The following is an 8,478-nucleotide window of genomic DNA, read 5'->3' as shown; positions in this document are numbered from 1 at the left end:
CATGGGCCTCTTAATGCATTCTTGCATAGGAGGCACCTTGCAGATAGTCCAGAGTGTATGTGTGGGGCGTGTGTTGAGGATTGGATGCATGTTATAGCGGAATGCCCGATGTACTCAGACATTAGGGACCTTGGGGGTATGGGGATTAGTTGGACTGATGGACGGTTAGATGTTAGTGGTGTGATCTCCACTAGTCGGGATGCCGAACAGTTAGGGTCGTTTGAAAGATTTGCGCGCGTGTTGTTCAGGCGGCGAAGACAATTGGCTGAAGATAGGGGTTAGCTTCTGGTATGAAAGGTGTATGAATTGGATGAGAGAATGGGATTCAATCCCTGGTCACCAGTCCAGAGCTGTATGGAAGCTCAACTGGCAGTAGTTTCGGCTACGAGGTCTGACCGGAGACTTAATTCTGGTACCACGGGGAGTAGGAGCCCTTGGAGTTCGCTCCAACCTGCTCGTGCGGACTGGCTCCTCGGAGAGTATCGTGGTGGTTGTGGTTCAATACCCAAATGCGGGGAGAGTGACTTTGGTCACTCAATGTGGAGTTGCATTGCAACCGGGTGCCGGACCCAAAGCACGGCAGAGGTTTTAGATATGCCTTGAACCCCACCAAGGTGGTTAGTGTGTCCATACCACACGCCAATTGGTACTGAATAATGCATTGCATTTTTCGGGGCGCTGATCATCGCATTGATTTGACCCGCTGTGCTTTTGAGCACCGTGAGGTAAGGCCGTCGTCGGCAGGTACTAACGTTAATATTGGCTTTAGATGTCCCTATCTGCGAAGAGCCGAAACCACATGGTGATATATTTGCATATAAGTACTAATTAATTTTCATATAAATACTAATTGTATGAATTCATTCAAGTAAATGATTTTCATATAAATACTAAATAATTTTCATATAGATACTAAATAATTTTCATATAGGTACTAAGTTTATGAATTCATACAAGTAAAAAAATTTCATATAAATACTAATTGTATGAATTCATGCAAGTAAATAATTTTCATATAAATACTAAATAATTTTCATATAGGTACTAAGTTTATGAATTCATACAAGTAAAAAATTTTCATATAAATACTAATTGTATGAAAATAATTTTCATATAAGTACTAATTAATTTTCATATAAATACTAAATAACTTTCATATAGATACTAAGTTTATGAATTCATACAAGTAAATAATTTTCATATAAGTACTAATTAATTTTCATATAAATACTAATTGTATGAATTCATACAAGTAATTAATTTTCATATAAATACTAATTAATTTTCATATCTTAATATATAAAAATCACGTGTCACGTTGTTTGTTTTCGATGGACTCCTAAACTACTGAACCGATTTTAATGAAATTTTTATCACTGTGTGCAGTTTGGTCCAACTTGAAAGATAGGATAGTTTATAACTCTCCTTATAGTCGCATTATTTATTTATTGCAAATTATTTGTTTATTATTAGCAAAGAGCTATCCACCAGTTGGTGGCGCTAAGTGCGCTGTGTTACAGTAGATGGCGCTACATTGCTTCCTAAATTTTCATGGATTTAGGCTGTCATAACAAAAGCTGTCACTTGCTAAAAACATTAAATGAAAATGCGTTGTTTGAAGTTTATATTATTTGTGGTAAAATTATACGAATCTATGACTTCCAATATTCTAAATTTAAGAAAAAATCACATACAATCCGTGAAATAAATAAAGTTATGAACATATGTATGGTCAGACAAATAAGCAATGAACAGAGTTCAAAAAGCGTTTTAACTATTTCAAATAAAAATTGGGCGGGGCGAAGTTCGCCGGATCAGCTAGTAATATTATAAATATCGCAGTTATAATGATGAATTTTTCATAATGGATATTCAGGTTCGTCGGGCTTAACCTCTAAGCAGTTTCACGTACTATTTTACTATCTATTCAGATTTCTTTTCAACTTTCCCTCACGGTACTTGTTTACTATCGGTCTCATGGTTATATTTAGTTTTAGATGGAGTTTACCACCCACTTAGTGCTGCACTATCAAGCAACACGACTCTTTGGAAATATCTTTCTAGTAATCATTAACGTTATACGGGCCTGGCACCCTCTATGGGTAAATGGCCTCATTTAAGAAGGACTTAAATCGTTAATTTCTCATACTAGATATTAAGATATTCCATACACTGCATCTCACATTTGCCATATAGACAAAGTGACTTAGTGCTGAACTATTTTCTTTTCGCTCGCCGCTACTAAGAAAATCCTTGTTAGTTTCTTTTCCTCCCCTCATTAATATGCTTAATTTCAGGGGGTAGTCCCATATGAGTTGAGGTTGTATAAAAATATTTATATTTATTTTATATTTTAGCTTTTTGCTATTCTAAAGAAACGTACATAATTATTTCTTAACACCAATAATTTTCTTAATAATAAATATTCAATCTTTTCATCCCGTACGTACTCATAAAATTTTAGCAAGAAAGTTCCACAATTGGCTACGTAACTACTATCCGGGGAACAAGAACCGAAATTCTCTATTTACCCAGAACGAGTACATAAACCATGGTATTGCTTCCCAATCAAGCCCGACTATCTCAATCTTCAGAGCCAATCCTTATCCCGAAGTTACGGATCTAATTTGCCGACTTCCCTTACCTACATTATTCTATCGACTAGAGACTCTTCACCTTCGAGACCAGCTGCGGATATTGGTACGGCCTGTTGAGAAGTTTGCGTAACCCCACCATAAATTTTCAAGGTCCGAGGAGAAAATATCGACACAACAGTAAATGTCATGCTCTTCTAGTCCATCTACCATATCTCTCTTCGAAAGACTTCCATGGTAGTACGACTATAAAACAGAAAAGAAAACTCTTCCGATACCTCTCGACGGCTTCTTTATGGTCGTTCCTGTTGCCAGGATGAGCACAAGGCCCATTGGAATTGGAACCGTATTCCCTTTCGTTCAAAATTATTCAAGTGTTTAATTACTATGAAGAAAACATAATAATATATTCTCAACAATTCATTAAAACTTGAAAATTTTCGGCTTTCGCCTTGAACTTAGGACCGACTAACTCGTGATCAACCACTGTTCACACGAAACCCTTCTCCACTTCAGTCCTCCAAATTCTCATTCGATTATTTGCTACTACCACCAAGATCTGTACCAATGGCGGCTCCATGCAGGCTTACGCCAAACACTTCTAAGCACACCATTATACCCTCCTACTCACTAAAGTTTCAAAATTTATAATCCAACCGAAATTGTATTATAAATCATGTACTTTAGCGGTAATGTATAGGTATACAACTTAAGCGCCATCCATTTTAAGGGCTAGTTGCTTCGGCAGGTGAGTTGTTACACACTCCTTAGCGGATTACGACTTCCATGTCCACCGTCCTGCTGTTTTAAGCAACCAACGCCTTTCATGGTATCTGTAGCCCAAGCAGCACTTTAAAATTAATTAAAGTACATAACAGCATGGACTGCAATATGCGTTCAAAATGTCGATGTTCATGTGTCCTGCAGTTCACACGATGACGCACAGTTAGCTGCGTTCTTCATCGACCAATGAGCCGAGTGATCCACCGCTTAGAGTGATACTTTTTTGTTTATTTTAATTTAACGTCAATAGTTTTTAATTTATTGAAAGAATAACATTTCGTTTTCGTATATTATATAAATTATTTTAAAACAGCTTTCAATAAATTGTAATTTTCAACCCAAACATTTACAAGTTGCGCATGTCTTAGTCCAACAAAAACAGTAATTCCTTTTTTATTACATTTTATTTAATTTCTATAAATTTTTAAGGAATTACACGTTAATGAGAACAAATTAACTTATCATTTATATTATTTTTATAAATAATAAGTACAACTATATATGTTTAAAGGTTTGTTGCGTTCAAATACAATGTATGAGATATAATTTTCATTATACTACAATACAAGGAGTAAAAAAAAAGAAAAAAAAGAAAAACATTCAAATAAATGAATGAAAAGAAAAAAAAAGAAAATAATTTTTCTTTTTTATTCTTTTTTTGTTTGTTTGTTTGTTTGTTTGTTTGTTTTTTTTATAATATTTACGGATAGGAACACAATAATGATCCTTCCGCAGGTTCACCTACGGAAACCTTGTTACGACTTTTACTTCCTCTAAATAATCAAGTTCGGTAAACTTTTACGAAACAACCGTGAAACACAAGGCGTCACAGTGATTACGTCCGGAGACCTCACTAAATAATTCAATCGGTAGTAGCGACGGGCGGTGTGTACAAAGGGAAGGGACGTAATCAATGCGAGTTAATGACTCACACTTACTGGGAATTCCAAGTTCATGTGAACAGTTTCAGTTCACAATCCCAAGCATGAAAGTGGTTCAGCGGTTTACCCGGACCTCTCGGTCTAGGAAATACACGTTGATACTTTCATTGTAGCCCGCGTGCAGCCAGGACATCTAAGGGCATCACAGAGCTGTTATTGCTCAATCTCGTTACTGCTAGACGCAATTTGTCCATTTAAGAAGCTAGTGTCCTTATAATGGGACAAACCAACAGGTACGGCTCCACTTATATAAACACATTCAAACACTTGCACATTCAAGATGAACTCATGAATGAAGGATATATAAGCTTCAACACCATAATCCTGAAAGCATCTATTTAATATATTTGAGTTTCGTTCGTTATCGGAATTAACCAGACAAATCACTCCACGAACTAAGAACGGCCATGCACTACCACCCATAGATTCGAGAAAGAGCTATCAATCTGTCTTACACGCTTATGTTCGGACCTGGTAAGTTTTCCCGTGTTGAGTCAAATTAAGCCGCAGGCTCCACTCCTGGTGGTGCCCTTCCGTCAATTCCTTTAAGTTTCAGCTTTGCAACCATACTTCCCCCGGAGCCCAAAAGCTTTGGTTTCCCGGGAAGCGACTGAGAGAGCCATAGTAGTAGCTACACCCAATTGCTAGCTGGCATCGTTTATGGTTAGAACTAGGGCGGTATCTGATCGCCTTCGAACCTCTAACTTTCGTTCTTGATTAATGAAAACATCTTTGGCAAATGCTTTCGCTTAAGTTAGTCTTACGACGGTCCAAGAATTTCACCTCTCGCGTCGTAATACTAATGCCCCCAAATTGCTTCTTTTAATCATTACCTCTTGATCTAAAAACCAATGAAAGTAGAACAGAGGTCTTATTTCATTATTCCATGCACAAAATATTCAGGCATTTGGAGCCTGCTTTAAGCACTCTAATTTGTTCAAAGTAATTGTACCGGCCCACAACAACACTCGATGAAGAGCACTGAAGCAGGTTTAAATAGGAGGAATATATAAAAAATACATTGTATTAATTACATATAAGAACTCCACCGGTAATACTTGCATACATAAGGTAATGTACATACCACAATTATAGCTGTACTACCCGTATGAAGCACAAATTCAACTACGAACGTTTTAACCGCAACAACTTTAATATACGCTATTGGAGCTGGAATTACCGCGGCTGCTGGCACCAGACTTGCCCTCCAATAGGTCCTTGTTAAAGGATTTAAAGTGTACTCATTCCAATTACAGGGCCTCGGATATGAGTCCTGTATTGTTATTTTTCGTCACTACCTCCCCGAACTGGGGGTGGGTAATTTACGCGCCTGCTGCCTTCCTTAGATGTGGTAGCCGTTTCTCAGGCTCCCTCTCCGGAATCGAACCCTGATTCCCCGTTACCCGTTGCAACCATGGTAGTCCTAGATACTACCATCAAAAGTTGATAGGGCAGACATTTGAGAGATCTGTCGTCGGTACGAGACCATATGATCTGCAAGTTATCTAGAGTTCAACCAATATAACGATCTTACGATCGCTTGGTTTTAGCCTAATAAAAGCACACGTTCCAAAAGGTCCGTGTTTATTTTGCATGTATTAGCTCTAGAATTACCACAGTTATCCAAGTAACTGTTAACGATCTATGGAACCATAACTGATATAATGAGCCTTTTGCGGTTTCACTTTTAATTTGTTTGTACTTAGACATGCATGGCTTAATCTTTGAGACAAGCATATAACTACTGGCAGGATCAACCAGAATAATATTTTTTATTCATTTATATAATATTTTTTATACTATATAAATTTTTATAATGATATTTTCAATATTTGAAAATTAAGTACACGACATTTACAAAATGCAAAGAAGAACGAAATCGCGACAATAAATAATTATGAAATTTCTTTTACTACGATTGATTAAAAAATTCACTTCATTTCATTTAATTTCATATTATTGTATTATTTATTGCGGTCTTATTCGGACTTTGAGAGATTGTATCTTATCGTGAGAAAGAATTTTCGTTCTCTATACATATATAATATAATTATTAATGTAAGGACGATGTTTCTTCTTGTATTTGTTAAACTTTCAAATAATATCATTTTTTATACATTTTACTTTATTTCAATGCATATAGTGTATATATCTTTTTTTAAAAGTATATACGTTTTTCTTTTGATTTGAAATTAATAATTTCAATTCAATTATTTTTCATTTTATTTCATATATGATATGAAAGTATTCGAGCGTAATAATATAAATATTTAACTTTATTGAATTTTATTCTTTACCCACATATATTTTATGTAAATAGAAGAACAAACCCCAAAAAAAGTTAAATTAAAAAAAAACGACTACATTATGTTAGGTATAGAAGAATAATCTCAATTAATAACATTTCATTATTAACAAAATTATTTCTATTTAAACCAACTGTAGCAAACCAGGAATAAATTGTTTTGCTCTCATTTATATATTACACTTAAATACCCTTATATATATATGAAAAAAATTTTCATATAAGTACTAAGTATGCAATTTCATACAAGTATTAAAATTTTCATACAAGTACTAATATCAAAGTTTCATACAACATATATGTTTTCTGCCACGCACACCTCACCAACCCGAAATCGTATGAAAAAAATCTTTTTAACCATATAAAAGTTTTAAATTCATATATACACAAGTAATTTATATCATTTTCTACGAGCATTATGCTTATAAGAAATATTACAACATCAAAAATAGCTTAACATTTATTTTTTTTTTTTAATTTTTTGTACTTATATGAAAATTATTTAGTTGTATGAATTCATACACTTAGTACTTATATGAAAATTAATTACTTGTAACGGAAATTATTATTATTAATTACTTACGGAGCATGGGCCTCTTAATGCATTCTTGCATAGGAGGCACCTTGCAGATAGTCCAGAGTGTATGTGTGGGGCGTGTGTTGAGGATTGGATGCATGTTATAGCGGAATGCCCGATGTACTCAGACATTAGGGACCTTGGGGGTATGGGGATTAGTTGGACTGATGGACGGTTAGATGTTAGTGGTGTGATCTCCACTAGTCGGGATGCCGAACAGTTAGGGTCGTTTGAAAGATTTGCGCGCGTGTTGTTCAGGCGGCGAAGACAATTGGCTGAAGATAGGGGTTAGCTTCTGGTATGAAAGGTGTATGAATTGGATGAGAGAATGGGATTCAATCCCTGGTCACCAGTCCAGAGCTGTATGGAAGCTCAACTGGCAGTAGTTTCGGCTACGAGGTCTGACCGGAGACTTAATTCTGGTACCACGGGGAGTAGGAGCCCTTGGAGTTCGCTCCAACCTGCTCGTGCGGACTGGCTCCTCGGAGAGTATCGTGGTGGTTGTGGTTCAATACCCAAATGCGGGGAGAGTGACTTTGGTCACTCAATGTGGAGTTGCATTGCAACCGGGTGCCGGACCCAAAGCACGGCAGAGGTTTTAGATATGCCTTGAACCCCACCAAGGTGGTTAGTGTGTCCATACCACACGCCAATTGGTACTGAATAATGCATTGCATTTTTCGGGGCGCTGATCATCGCATTGATTTGACCCGCTGTGCTTTTGAGCACCGTGAGGTAAGGCCGTCGTCGGCAGGTACTAACGTTAATATTGGCTTTAGATGTCCCTATCTGCGAAGAGCCGAAACCACATGGTGATATATTTGCATATAAGTACTAATTAATTTTCATATAAATACTAATTGTATGAATTCATTCAAGTAAATGATTTTCATATAAATACTAAATAATTTTCATATAGATACTAAATAATTTTCATATAGGTACTAAGTTTATGAATTCATACAAGTAAAAAAATTTCATATAAATACTAATTGTATGAATTCATGCAAGTAAATAATTTTCATATAAATACTAAATAATTTTCATATAGGTACTAAGTTTATGAATTCATACAAGTAAAAAATTTTCATATAAATACTAATTGTATGAAAATAATTTTCATATAAGTACTAATTAATTTTCATATAAATACTAAATAACTTTCATATAGATACTAAGTTTATGAATTCATACAAGTAAATAATTTTCATATAAGTACTAATTAATTTTCATATAAATACTAATTGTATGAATTCATACAAGTAATTAATTTTCATA

The 8,478-nt window shown here is 35.3% G+C and overlaps 1 non-coding gene across 1 annotated transcript; it reads right to left on the bottom strand.

The window, feature by feature from the left end:
- Positions 1–4,095: 4,095 nt before the first annotated feature.
- Positions 4,096–6,082, bottom strand: LOC128923318 (small subunit ribosomal RNA). The gene has a single exon (XR_008472285.1). It is a non-coding gene; the product is annotated as a small subunit ribosomal RNA (ribosomal RNA).
- Between the last annotated feature and the right edge of the window lie 2,396 nt (positions 6,083–8,478).

This window comes from Zeugodacus cucurbitae, chromosome X (genome assembly GCF_028554725.1).
Source record: "Zeugodacus cucurbitae isolate PBARC_wt_2022May chromosome X, idZeuCucr1.2, whole genome shotgun sequence".
NCBI classification, from domain to species: Eukaryota; Metazoa; Arthropoda; class Insecta; order Diptera; family Tephritidae; genus Zeugodacus; species Zeugodacus cucurbitae.
Note: the sequence above shows the minus strand (reverse complement) of the source record. Positions and strands in the feature narration are given on the sequence as shown.